Raw genomic sequence first — 14,640 nt, forward strand, 5'->3', positions numbered from 1 at the left:
CACTTGTCCTATAGTCTCAGTGATGGAAACCAGTGGAAGAGAGCACATGATAAGCTTCTAAAAATTGTGTTTAATTTTCTTTATTCAGTTACATGCTTCCAAGTGCTAAATGTCCAAGTCTCTCTTAATTATGCGTCAGAACTGGCAGTGTAGCTTGACATTTGATCTACACACCTGGCCTGGAGAGAATATCAATCCCAACTATATTCTTAGACTTGCTTTCCTGAATGACTTTTTATCAACACATTGGCACCAGCTGTGGCTGCAGAAACATTCAAAGCAGCCATATTGAAATGCTTTAAACTCTAGTGAATAGTTTTTATTGGACCTAACAAAACTATTGCCAAATGCAACGTATGATAGCAAGACAATTTTGAACACATTTTTAAACACAATGTGTGTAAAAGATTTTTTTTTAATCTTGCAAATTATGATAGTTTGATCAGTGTGTCATTGGAATCTTGATTCTGATTTTCAGAGCCAAATGGATTATAGTTCAAATAGGCCTAACACATGAGTGAAATTTTTCTTTGGCACCAGACTTGGGCTACACTGATTTGGCTTTGAACATCCACTAAGTTGCTGAGAAAATGCCCTCTAGTAGACAACCCTCTGTACCCTGTTAAGGGTACTCTGCACCCTGTTTTAGAAACAGGGTTGACTTTCCCAAACTAGGGCACAAGCATTGGATTGGACTTGCAAATAGAAGCCGGGAGTCCTGTAGAATCCTAGATTTTTAAGATTATCCTCAGATCATTTATGGGGTGCAGTGAGAGTGGACCAGTAAGTCTTTAGTTTTCAAGATGTGCAAGGCTTTGGACTGCTAGCCCCCAGAAATCCCCTTGAACCACATACGACGGTAACAAAGACAATTCAGATTGAGTATTCAGTCATTCATTTTCTAGAATTAAAATTACTGATAAGGATATTTTGGTAACACTGCATTTACTACTATGAGTCAGGCAGTGTACTAACTACTTGGCATATGTTATCTTATATAACAACCCTGTGAAGTAAGTGTAATTATCCCACTTCACGGATCACAGAGACACACAAAGCTTAAGCGACTGGTAAGGTCTATCTACAGAGCTTGTTTTCTTAATCATGATGTTCCTCAGTTCTTTCATCTAAGCATGACATCTATTGTATTAATTTAGGCTTTGTAATATTGTGGCATGGCAGAAATTCATCACTTTTCTTTCAAAAATTTAAGAATTATAAAGCTTTGAGTAAATACATGTGGACATTTGGAGAACAAATGCTGACTTTCAGACTTTGTGTTGGTATTTTACTTGAAGAATTCTTCTGAGATACATATATATGTATAACATTCTCTTCTGAGATATACATACATACATATATATATATATATAGAAAACATTAGGCCAGAGGTTGAATTCTCCTAATTCCCAGTGGGTGACAGCATTTCACAAACATCCATTTGACGCACAAACATGCTGAACTCAGAAGCATATCTAAGACGAAAAATGTGGACAAAGAATCACCCTAAATTTGTGCTGACCCAAGGCAGTTGTTTATTGTCATCTCATCTAACCAAACACATTCCTCCTAGAAATGCAATCAGTTCTTTAGGTGAAAAGAATTTCAGAATCCTGTATTTGCACACCAGCAGCCTCTCAAGGATAGAAATCTCAATTTGCTCTCAACTCATGCAGTGGTGGTTCAGTCTCTGAATGAGCTTAGCCATTTCCCATCTTAGTATATTGAGGGTAACTTGAGTTTGAAAACTAATGTCAGTTTTACCGATTTTATATTTGACAGGGGGCGCATGAGGTAGTTCTGTTTTATTAAGTTTTTAATCTTATAGAGTTGATATGTTCCTGCATATAATCTGATTAACTTGAAATAAGATTTCCCATAAGTAATATTTAATTTTATTTGATTTACTGTGTATTTTCAGTTCAGTGTTGACATCTGTTGAAGGTCACTAGTCCCATGGATAGATACAGACATATAGTCTTGCCTAAAGCTGAGCGTATATGAAAGTCAGGCAGCAGCTTAATAAACTATGGTGCATGCTGCCAGATGAATTCTTTCCTAAAGTAGATTTGAGAGGGCAGTTCTGTGTTCTGTTACCACGTACATGTTAAATATAAGGCTCGTATGACCTATATCCAGATGTGGAGATCACAAGGTCTCACTAATGATTAAAGTATAACTGCATTTCAATGGATGTTTTCTATTCTTTTTGTCATCAGTAATAATTTTGGTTCTCCATTTGATAGGCAGGTCATCTTACCCCCATAACTGACTTTGGAAATGTAAGGGATTCTGCCATTTAAAAAAATAGGACGGAAGACCTGAACTCCTATACATTTAAAAAGTTACAGTGTTTTTAAGTCTTAAGCAAAACATACACTATTGGCAATACGCAATGACTATGTATACCAAAAGCAATACAGACACACCTTGTTTTATCATGCTTTGCTTTATTGCACTATTCAGATAGTGCATTTTTTACAAATTAAAGTTTTGTATCAATCCTGTGTCAAGTGTCATTTTTCCAATAGCGTTTGCTCACTTTGTGTCTGTGTCACATTTTGGTGACAGTGTTTCGAAAATTTTTATATAAAATCATTGTTATGTATGTTATGGTGATCTGTGATCAGTGATCTTTGATGTTACTAATTGTCATTGTTTTGGGTTTCTGTGAGCCAGTGCACTCATAGAAGATGGTGAACTTAATCATGTGTTTTATCTGCTTCACCAATGGGTCATTTCTTTGTCTCCCTCCCTCTTCTCGGGCCTCCCTATTCCCTGAGATATAGCAGTATTGAAAATTAGACCAATTAATAGCCCTACAGTGACCTTTAAGTGTTCACGTGAAAGGAAGAGCCACACATTTCTCACTTTAAATCAAAAGCCAAAAATGATTAAGCTTAGTGAGGAAGTCAAAAGCTGAGATGGGCTGAAAGCTAGGCCTCTTGCACCAAACAGTTAGCCAAGTTGTGAATGCAAAGGAAATGTTCTTGAATGAAATAAAAAGTGCTACTGCAGTGAACACACAAATGATAAGAGAGTGAAAAAACCTTACTGCTGATATGGAAAAAGTTTTAGTGGTCTGCATAGAAGATCAAACCAGCTATGGTATTCCCTTAAGCCAGAGCCTCATCCAAAGCCAGGCCCTAACTCTGTTTAATTCCATGAAGGCTGACACAGGTGTGGAAGCTGCAGAAGAAAGTTGGAAGCTAGCAGAGGTTGGTTCATGAGGTTTAAGGAAAATAGCCATCTCCATAACATAAAAGTGCAAAGTGAAGCAGCGAGTGCTGATGCAGAAGCTACGGCGAGTTATCCGTAAGACCTAGCTCAGATAATTCATTAATATGGCCTCATTAAACAACAGATTTTCAATGTAGATGAAGCAGCCTTATATTGGAAGAAGATACCATCTAAGACTCATAGCTAGATAGGACAAGTCAATGCCTGACTTTGAGAAGTCAAAGTTTCAAACTACAGGCTGACTCTCTTGTTAGGGGCTAGTGTAGCTGGTGACTTTGAGTTGAAGGCAGTGGTCATTTACCATTCTGAAAATCATAGGGTCCTTAAGAAGTAGGCTGAATTGGGCTTCCCTGGTGGCGCAGGGGTTAGGAATCCGCCTACCAATGCAGGGGACGTGGGTTTGAGGCCTGGTTCGGGAAGATCCCACATGCCATGGAGCAACTAAGCCCGTGAGCCACAGCTACTGAGCCTGCACTCTAGAGCTCGCATGCCTAGAACCCGTGCTCCACAGCAAGAGAAGACACCGCAATGAGAAGCCCACGCACCGCAACGAAGAGTAGCCCCCTGCTCACCACAACTAGAGAAAGCCCACCTGCAGCAATGAAGACCCAATGCAGCCAAAAATAAATAATTAAAAAAAAAAAAGAAATAGGCTAAATCTACTCTGCCCGTGCTCTATAAATGTAACAACAGACCCTGGATGACACCAAATCCGATTACGACATGGTTTACTGAATATTTTAAGCCCACTGTTGTAGGAATTCTCTGGTGGTCCAGTGGTTAGGACTCAGCACTTTCATTGCTATGGCCTGGATTCAATCCCTAGTCAGGGAACTAAGATCCCGCAAGCCGCGCAGCGTGGCCAAAAACAAACAACAGCCAAAAAGGCCACTGTTGAGACCTACTGCTCAGAAAAAAAGATTCCTTTCAAAATATTACTGCTCATTGACAATGCACCTCATCACCCAAGAGCTCTGATGCAGATGTACAATGAGATTAATGTTGTTTTCATGCCTGCTAACACAACATCCATTCTGCAGCCCATAGATCAAGGAGTGATTTCAACTTGGATGTCTTATTATTGAAGAAATACATTTCGTAAGGCTTTGGCTACTGTAGATAGTGATTCCTCTTGGGCAGAGTAAATTGAAAATCTTCTGGAAGGGATTCACCATTCTAGATGCCGTCAAGAACATTTATTATTCATAGGAAGAGGTCAAAATATCACTGTGAACAGGAGTTTGGAAGAAGTTAATTCCAGTCCTCGTGGATGAGATTTTGAGGGGTTCAAGACTTCAGGAGAGGAAGTAACTGCAGATGTGGTGGAAATAGCAAGAGAATTAGAAGTGGAGCCTGAAGATGGGACTGAATTGCTGCAGTCTCATGATAAAACTAACAGATGAGGAGTTGCTTTTTTTGTTTTTTTTTGCGGTACGCGGGCCTCTCACTGCTGTGGCCTCTCCCGTTGCAGAGCACAGGCTCTGGACGCGCAGGCTCAGTGGCCATGGCCCACGGGCCCGGCCGCTCCGCGGCACGTGGGATCCTCCCAGATCGGGGCACGAACCCGCGTCCCTGGCATAGGCAGGCCGATCTCCAACCACTGCGCCACCAGGGAAGCCCAGGAGTTGCTTTTTATGGATGAGCAAAGAAAGTGGTTTCTTGATGGCATCTTCTTCCTGGTGAAGATGCTGTGAATATTGTTGAAATGACAACAAAAGCTTTAGAATATTATATAAACTGAGTTGATTAAGCAGCAGCAGGATTTGAGAGGTTTGACTCCAATTTTGAAAGAAGTTCTGTGGGTAAAATGCTATCAGCATTGCATGCTACAGAGACATCGTTCATGAAAGGAAGAGTCAATCGATGTGGCAGACTTCACTGTTGTCTTATTTTAAGAAATTGCCATAGACACCCCAGCCTTCAGCATCCAACCACCCTGATCAGGCAGCTGCCATCAACATCGAGGCACGACCCTCCACTGGCAAAAAGATGATGACTCACTAAAGGCACTGACGATAGTGTTTTTTAGGAATAAAGTATTTTTAAAATTAAGGTATGTACATTGTTTTTTTAAGATATAATGCTGTTGCACACTTAATACACTAGAGTATAGTGTAAACATAAATTTTATATGCACTGGGAAACCAGAACATTCCTGTGGCTGGCTTTATTGCAGTATGCTTTATTGTGGTGGTCAGGAACCAAATCCACAATATCTTTGAGGTACATGAAATCAGGATTTTTGTTGTTGCTGGTGTTAAAAGAGTTACCCCAGGGGCTCCCCTGGTGGCGCAGTGGTTGAGAGTCCACCTGCCGATGCAGGGGACACGGGTTCGTGCCCCGGTCCGGGAAGATCCCACATGCCGCGGCGCGGCTGGTCCTGTGAGCCATGGCTGCTGAGCCTGCGCGTACGGAGCCTGTGCTCCGCAACGGGAGAGGCCACAACGGTGAGAGGCCCGCGTACCGCAAAAAAAAAAAAAAAAAAAAAAAAAAAAAAACTTACCCCAATAAATTATTGATTTCTGCAACTTTTCCTTCACCTCATCACCTTCTCAGACGTTTGGGGAATTAGCAAGTGGAGCCCGTTAAGTAGGAGGCTGGCTACTTCCTGGAACTCTGGCATTGTAAAACGTCTTGGTGCCAAGTACTGACTTGAGCTGATCCTGTCAACACAGCGTTCCATCTGCGCAAGACAAGGTTGAGTTAAAAGTACAGAAGCCCCATAGACCAGGCTTCTGCCCCTAGCATGTTTCACAGAATTCCAGCTCAGGTCAAGAGATGTTACTGGGAAGAACCTTTCTGACCCTCAGTAACTGTAGGAAGTGTTAGCGGAAAAGAGCTTGGTCTCTGTTGGCTGATTTAGAGCAAATAAATTAAACTCTAAGCCTCAGTTTCCTCTTCCAAAAATAGGGTAGATGATCTATAGGTATCATAGGGCTGTTTGAGAGTTGAATGAAAAAAGCATGAAAATATTTAGCACGATGCCTAACATATTAAGCCTTCACTAAATGACACCTCTACTTTATATTTTAAATAAAGACATACTATGAATCAGCCTTTGGGTGGTCTCTGAAATTCTTGTTCTTGCTGGAATCAGTCAAACTGGGAATAGTAATTTATTGCATGGGGCATGTGTCAAATTTGCTGTGGGGGAAAGTTTCAGAACACTGTCCGGTGCATCGGCAACAACCATGACAAACCCAAAGAAGCAAAATGCACGAAATTTTCATTATCACGTCCGTAACCACCCTTGGAAACCTTTACTCGTATGGCATATCTCCAATATTAGTTGAGTTAATAAGTCATCTGTGCTGGAAAAAAAAAATCACTTGTTTGCTATCAATAAATGCATTCCATGATTTGTCTTATCTTTCATTGGATTTTCTCTAGAGAATAGCTTCAGAAAATTGTTTTTTGTTTAAAGTTCAGTTTCAATTTACACTCTAAAGCTGTAAACAGAGAGGCAAATGAAACAGTAAAAACCCACAGCCTTACTCAATGTATTTGGTAAAAGAAACAATTGGGCACTTGACAGCTGTGGTGATAATGGGGTAATGTGAACTGTATTTCTGTTTGCTAAAAGTCCACAGAGTGTCAAGAGCTTATCAGGAAGCCAGTAGTATCTCTTAACTAATATTTCCTAAACTTTCAAGGAAGGCCTGCTGTATCATATTATACCGTGAAATCTACAGTCCTTTGATAAAGTATGGTTCCTAATTTCAAAGCACTCATTTCTGCCAACATGAAATCTCAGACTACACTGAGAAACAAGTCTCTAGAGCAGTGGTTCTCAAATTGGCTTCATACTAATCGCCTGGGTAACTTTAAAAAATCTTGATGCCTCCAACACCCTTTTCGGGTGGGAAATTCCCCATCCCCACATAAGAATTTGGGAGCTTTGATGTCATCCTCAGGCTTCCTGGCCTCAATCAGTAGGAGTCAGGAGAGACCCACTTGCTTGGAGTAAGGCCACTCCACTCCAGGCTTGGGGATTTCACTTGTTGCCTGGAAGTTCATGAAAAGGGGAGATGAAAGACAAGAATATGTGTCATTAGAATCATGCAGCCACTCAAGAAATGTTCTAGGTATCCCTCCAAGTCACATAATGAACCAAGGGTCTGTGGTGTTACCTAAGTATTTTTGAACAGCTTAAAAGAAATTGCATCTGTCTGAGTTTTCCATATTGGACTGTCGTATCTATTTGTAGTAGTCTCTTCCTGGTACTTTAGTAGGTCTTAATTAACGTTAGGGATTATATTCATGAAAGATAAATATTAGAATGGGGACAGAGGAAAATAAAAGCATGTCAATGACTTGTGTGTCAGCTACTAAGGTAGAAGAGACAAAGGCAGATAGTTTTCTGTAATTACATTTCTTCTCACATTTTATTTTGAAAAATTACAGTCCTTCAGAAAAGTTGAAAAATTGGTACAATAGAACCCCTATCCCTTTCACATCGAGTCACCACTTTTAAATATTTTGCTATGTCCTCCCATTTTGTTGTTGCTGTGGAACCACTTGCAAGAAGAAACCACCATGGCACTCCACCCAATACTTCAGTACATGTCATCTGAGAGCAAACACGCTCTCCTGAATAACTATAATAGCATTATTGTGATGAAGACATTTAATATATGAGGCATATTCGAATTTTCCCTATTGAAATCAGAATGTCTTTTGTAGCTCTCTATATTGACAGATTAATTTTTTGCATTTTTTAATTATATTTAAATTGAAGTGTAGTTTATTTATAATATTACATTAGTTTCAGGTATATAGCATAGTGATTCCATATTTTTATAGATTATACTTCATTTAAAGTTATTACAAAATAATGGCTGTATTTCCCTGAGCTCTACCATATTGTCCTGACACATTTTAAAAGAGACTCCTGTTTAGTTGTGAGGATAGATTTAATCATTCAAATTACTTAAATATCAATAAGTCATGTAAGTTGATAATTCTTAAAGAGTTGTATTTCTTCCATTAGCAGAGTGGAGTTAAAATCTTTGTGCTTTTTTCCCCCAAATTTATAAAATAAAAAAAATACTACAATTAAGATGCAAGTAACTTTGCCTTGGATCAAGTAGTATTTATTTAGGGATTTCTTATCTTGGGCCAATTTATCATGATACCAAGATACCATATCTACTAAATAGATTAAAAGAACTGTAAAAGAGTATTATGTGTGACGATATGATAATCAGTTTGAAGATCTGGAAGAATCATATGATTTTCTATAAAAATATAAAGTGCCAAAGTTGTTCTAAGAAAAGGTGAAAAAAAAAAAAACCCTGATAGACACATAACTATATACTACTAGACTGGAAAGACAATTAAAGATTTCCCATAAGAAAAAAAAAAAAGATATGCCACAGAAGCATGTACCAAAACCAGACAGTTTTATAATTGGGTTCTATTTAATCTGTCAAAGCAGGTAATACCTATATTATTTGTGTTATTCCAAGCCATAGAAAAAGCTGGTAAACTCCCTGATTCATTTTAGGGAGTTGGCATAACTATAATCTTAAAACCTGATAGCAGCAGTACCAACCATAGGAACAGTTATTGAAAAATGAACTCAAGCCTGTAAAAAAGGATCAGTGGGAGCCATATTTGCAACAAATATATAAGAATAATATCAAGATCCCACTGGCTCGTGGTGCTGAGACAAGTTAGGTGGAAAGCACTCCATAGTGTCTGAGTAGGAAATCCTGGGATCAGACTCGGAGACCTTACCTGGGTGAATCCTGGAATGTATTGCTAAGATGAAATGGAGAAACCAAATTTTATTCAGAAGATTCAGTTATCACTAGGAAAGTTCAATTCATAAAGGCTTCCTGACATTGTTTTTATCTTAGCTGAAACTTACTGAAACCTGAATATGTGCCAAGCATTGGGCAGAGTACTTTCGCGTTATTTTCTAGTTTAATCCCCACAACATCCCCATAAAGTAGGTACTATTATCCCCATTTTGAAAGTGAGGAAACAGACTTTGCAAAGTCATACAGGAAAGGAAGTAGCAGAGCCAGATTTGAATCCTGATGTGAATCCAGTCCTGAACCACCCTGGGTATGTTCTCCCTAAATCTACCCTGCTGGCCTTCTCATACCCACCATCTTTGTACATGCTATTCCTTTTGCCTGGAACACTTAACCAAAATAATAGTAGTGGTAACAATAATAAAGGTTATTATTAAAATAATGGCTACCATCTATTGAGTGGTGAGGATGTTCCAGGCACTGTGTTAGGCATTATATACATTATACACATTGTTTCATTAAATCCTCTTAACAACCCTATGAGGTAGTTATTATAAGCCCATCATTCAACAAAATATGGAGGACTATGTGTTCCAAAAGCACAGTGGCAGGATTTGGGAGAGCAGTGGTAGGTGAAGTGGTAGGTGAAGATTGGTTCTTTCATTTCTGAAAGAAAATGTCTTGGTAGGCAGCACCATATTTTATCAGCCTAAAATACTTCCTAACAAGAGTGAAAAAAAAAAAGAGAAATCTCAATTTCTCTTTTTAAATTAATTTTTATTGGAATATAACTGATTTACAATGTTTTCTTAATTTTACCTGCTGTACAGCAAAGTGAATCAGTTATACATATACACATATCCACTCTTTTCTAGATTCTATTCCTATATAGGTCATTACAGGGTATTGAATAGAGTTCCCTGTGCTATACAGTAGGTTCTTATTAGTTATCTATTTTATATATAGTAGTGTGTATATGTCAATCCCAATCTCCCAGTTTATCCCTCCCCCCACCCTTTCCCCCTTGGTAATCATAAATTTGTTTTCTACATCTGTGTCTCTATTTCTGTTTTGTAAATAGGTTCATTTGTACCATTTTTTTAGATTCCACATATAAGCGATATCATATGCATGTGTCTTTCTCTGTATGACTGACTTCACTCAGTATGACAATCTCTAGGTCCATCCATGTCGCTTCAATTTCTAAGATTATATTTTTACATATTGTTTTACTACCACTGAAAGATCATGAATCAAGCTAAAAGAAGCTGTTGAAAAGTCTTGGTGGAGTAGCATTAAAAATATTTCACATGTAGCCATGGAGATACATGAATCAATTAATCATAAAAGAAAACTCTGCTTAGAAAAAGAGACATCCATCTTATCTGACCTCATTAGCTATATTCTCACATAATTTCAGTATCTTCAGGTAAAGTTAGAAACTACTAACACAGCAGAAGATAACTACTACATATTAATTGTTCAATACTCCACATATGTAATTTCCTGTCTTCCATGGATACCTGTCTTCAGTATCTGTGGTATCTTTCTCATTGCTAATCTCATGTGTTTTTGTTTTGTCTTTTTAATGAGACTTACTGGGTCTTTCAGTTTTTAATATTTTCTATCTTTTTCTTTTTGTTAGTTTCTGTTTCATTATTTTAATCTTGTGTCTTTATTAATTCATGTCTCCTGCTTTCTATTGGTTTATTTTGGTATTTTTCTAATATTTAAAGTTAAATGATTTAATTTGAGTCTTTATTTTGATAATAAAATTATTAAAGGAATAAATTTTCATCTGAATTTAGCCTTAGCCATATCTCATATATTTTAATATGAAGTGGTCCTTTGTTACTGTCTAAATAATTTGCTTTTACTTTGTTTTTCTTTTTGTTTGTTTGTTTGTTTGTTTTGCTGTACGCGGGCCTCTCACTGTTGTGGCCTCTTCCGTTGCGGAGCACAGGCTCCGGATGCACAGGCTCAGCGGCCATGGCTCACAGGTCCAGCCGCTCCGCGGCATGTGGGATCTTCCCGAACCGGGGCACGAACCTGTGTCCCCTGCATCGGCAGGTGGACTCTCAACCACTGCGCCACCAGAGAAGCCCTGCTTTTACTTTGGCTTAAGATTATATAGAGTGTTTCCAGTAGTTAAGTTTTTATCCTCTTTTAATTGTTGATTTCTTGTTTTATTGGACTATAATCAGAAAGTAAGGCCTGGAAAATTTTGTTTTCAATAGTGTATTAAGGTTATTTGTAGCCAAATATGCAATCAAGTATCACAATTGGAAGACTATGTATTCTTTGTAATGTAGATATTTCTATGTATACATCTATCAGATATATACGTATTATGTTTCTAAAGTTGTCCTTATTTTCAGTATTGTATTTGGATTCATTAGCACCGAGGAAACCAAGAGTTTCTTTGGTGCTAATGTTGCTTGGCATAAAAATGTTGTATCCTGGTTGTGAATGATACCTTTTTTCATTTCGTAATGTTCTCTTTCTCCTTGAATTCTTGTTTAGTCTAATGTTAATATTGTAGCTATGTTTTCTCTTTGTGCATGTTCTGCTGTTTTCAACAATCACTTATATTTGCCTTTTCCTTGTTCTTTCCTTTCATGGGTGTTTCTTATTAATAACATTGAGCAGTTAGGGAGCAGATGCACTTCTCCTGGGGAACCTGCTGGTGACCACTGACCTAGTATTTGCACCAAGGTGTAGTCTCTCTCGTAGGTTTCAAGAAGGGTAGGTTTTCCCTGTGGCTGGTCCTTTTGCTCCCACCTGAGTCCACAGAGAATGAACTGAATCTGATGAGTCCCTGGAGGTATTTGGGAAATACGAAGGCTCAGACCCATTCTGAGTCACTGAGAAACCTTTTGGAAGGAGCCATACTTTAGTCATATTGAGATTCTGTCACTAATTTCACTAGCTGTGTAAGCTTGTTCAGGTTAATGTCTGTGAGACTGAGTTTCCTTATCTGTAAAATGCAGATAATGACTTCACAAGGTTGCTGTGAGGATTAAATGAGATGATATATCTAACAGTGCCCAGAGTGTAATAGTCATTCCCTGTTTCCTTTTTCACTCCTCAGGAAAATCTGACTGAGCAATGGTAGCAACTGTTTCTGGGGACAGAGGGTCTTCAGAATTCTTCTAGGCCAGGGAGCATGTCACAGAACTGTAGTATAGGTTTGCTACAATGCTGTCACCCTAATGTTTATGTGAAATATCTAGTGGCTTGAAAAGGAAGAAAATACAGCAGACTGTGTCCTTCGGAAGCCTATAGCCATCCAACCAAGGGATGGTGCTACTGGTGGTCAGACTATCTGACTTAGGAGGCTTCTTCTTTCCTTAAGTCTTGCTAGCCCATAAATGGGCCCCAGGGCGGCCCTCCTCTTCCCTTCAAGCTGGGTTCACTTTCACTGTCTCCCCAGCAGTGCGCATCTGACAGTTACTTCAGGCCTCAGACACGCTAGAAACTTGAATTGTTTTATGCAAGTCATTTGAAAACGCAGAGTACCAACTGTTCTTTCTTGGGTTTTCTTGTAAATCTGTTTCAAATTTATCTGATTTTCTTCTATCCAATTGGCGCCTAGGTCCTACTATAGATTCTTTGGCAATAAATAAAAGACTATCTGTAGCCATTTTGTTAAAATGAACATTTAGAAATATCCTATTGTGAAATAACATTCCTTTGTTCTCTCTAAACCTCAGTTCATAAAAATCATCCCCAAAGAGTTATTCTATCAAGCAGCACTATTTATTGATATATATCTAATCTTAAACTAACAGAAACTTTTTGCTTAGGGATGACTGCATTTGTACACACTAGATAAAATAGGACTGTCCCCCTAATCTGGCCTATATAGCCCCTTACATAGAATATGACTTCATTTTTTTTTGGTCTGTTATCTTTTGGGTTAAATTTTTAATGTGCTGTCATTGAGGGTTTTTTGTTTTTTCCTTTCATAGAATCATTAAGACCTTACATCAAATATATCATCTCAGATAAAATTTTTGTTTTATTTTTAACTAAATCACATTGAAAGAACAGATGTGAATTAAGGGGGGTAGAGTTACACTAAATTAAAAGTACACTGGATTACTGACTCTGTTGGAAATTTTTGTAAACTGCATGATGTAGTCAAACAAAATCATTAGCTCTCTTTTTTAAAGTAAACAATCTCTACATATAAATTACACTGAGCAGTGTATGTGATTATGAAGTATAAATAGAGTTTCATGGCATTTACAGTGGCACACACAAATACCTATATGCAAATGTAGGGTGGTACCCAATGCCCTTTCATTTAGCAGTTGGAAATTGATCCCATCAGGGGTGATTAATATTGGAATTAGGGTCTTGCTAGCAGAGCATGTAGAACATTTCATCTTCTATTTAGGATCTGAACTGCAGTCAAACTGAGCCATGTTTCAGTCTCCAGGTTGATGCTCACCCTCTGCTGTTACCTGTTATGCCACCAAAGAAGCAGCAGCAGCAACCTCACAGCCACCTTCAGGATGAAGGCAACACACTGGCTCAATTTTGTGCTGGCAAAGGGCAAGGCTGGTGGCTTAGCCCTGGGAAGTGCAGGCCTGCTGTGATATCTCCAATGCACGGACAGCACTAAAAAGGAACTGGGTTTCTGCATGTAACTAATTTATATCGAAGTGTCTTCTAGGAACAGCATTATTTTGATGAGTTTTTGGCTTCTGATTTCAGCCTCTTTCATTCACTTCAAAGAACTTTTACAAAATGTGTCTGGACTTTGTACTTACCAGAGTACCCCAAGGCAGGCAAGCCCACAAAGACCAAAGCTACAGAAGGCACAAGCATGGTACCAGGCACGTGGAAGTGCTCAACAACAGTAGCCATTATATTATGGGAGACAAGGGCAGATGCAGAAGTGGTCTGTAGACTTGGTACCAAGCTAAGATTTTTCCATTTCAAACTAGAATTAGTTTTACTAACTGAATTCTCATGGATAGAGGTGAAATCTACACACTTGCTTGGATTCCAACAAACAAGCCTATCAGAAGAGTCAACCATTCGCCTCTCTGGGCTTCAGCCTTTCCAGTATTCATTAAAACTCCCCACACAGTTGTCCTCTGATTCTTGTTCCATCTGCCTTCCACAGCTTTTAGCACTCATTGTTTCCACTTCCTTACCATCCACTCTGGCCTTGGCTCTACTTCCATTGCCCTTGCCTGTGTCTAACTAGTTGTCAGATTCTTATCTTCCTTGATATCTTTGTAGCAGTTGAGGCAGTGGATACTCCCTTCAACTTGAAACTCTGTCTTGGTCTCCATGACAGCACATGACTTTTTCTCTAACTCCTCCAAAGGTTCTGCCTCCTCCTTTTGACCCTTAAATATCTGTCCTCAGCTTTCTCCTCAGTCTGCATGCATTCTCTTAGCAATCTTGTCCATTTCCTTGACTCCAGCTACCACATACACAGATCTCCTTGGCAACAAGAGAACTCTAAATCCTTACCTCCAAGCTCTTTTTCAACATCTATACTTGATTTTTTTGCAGACACCGCAAGCTTACATGTTCAAAATGAAACTCATCATCCCACTTAAACCTACTCTTACTCCAATTTCCCAAGCCAAAGTCTTCTTGTACCTCTCCCTCTGTG

Source organism: Tursiops truncatus, chromosome 1, assembly GCF_011762595.2.
Source record: "Tursiops truncatus isolate mTurTru1 chromosome 1, mTurTru1.mat.Y, whole genome shotgun sequence".
Classification (NCBI taxonomy): Eukaryota; Metazoa; Chordata; class Mammalia; order Artiodactyla; family Delphinidae; genus Tursiops; species Tursiops truncatus.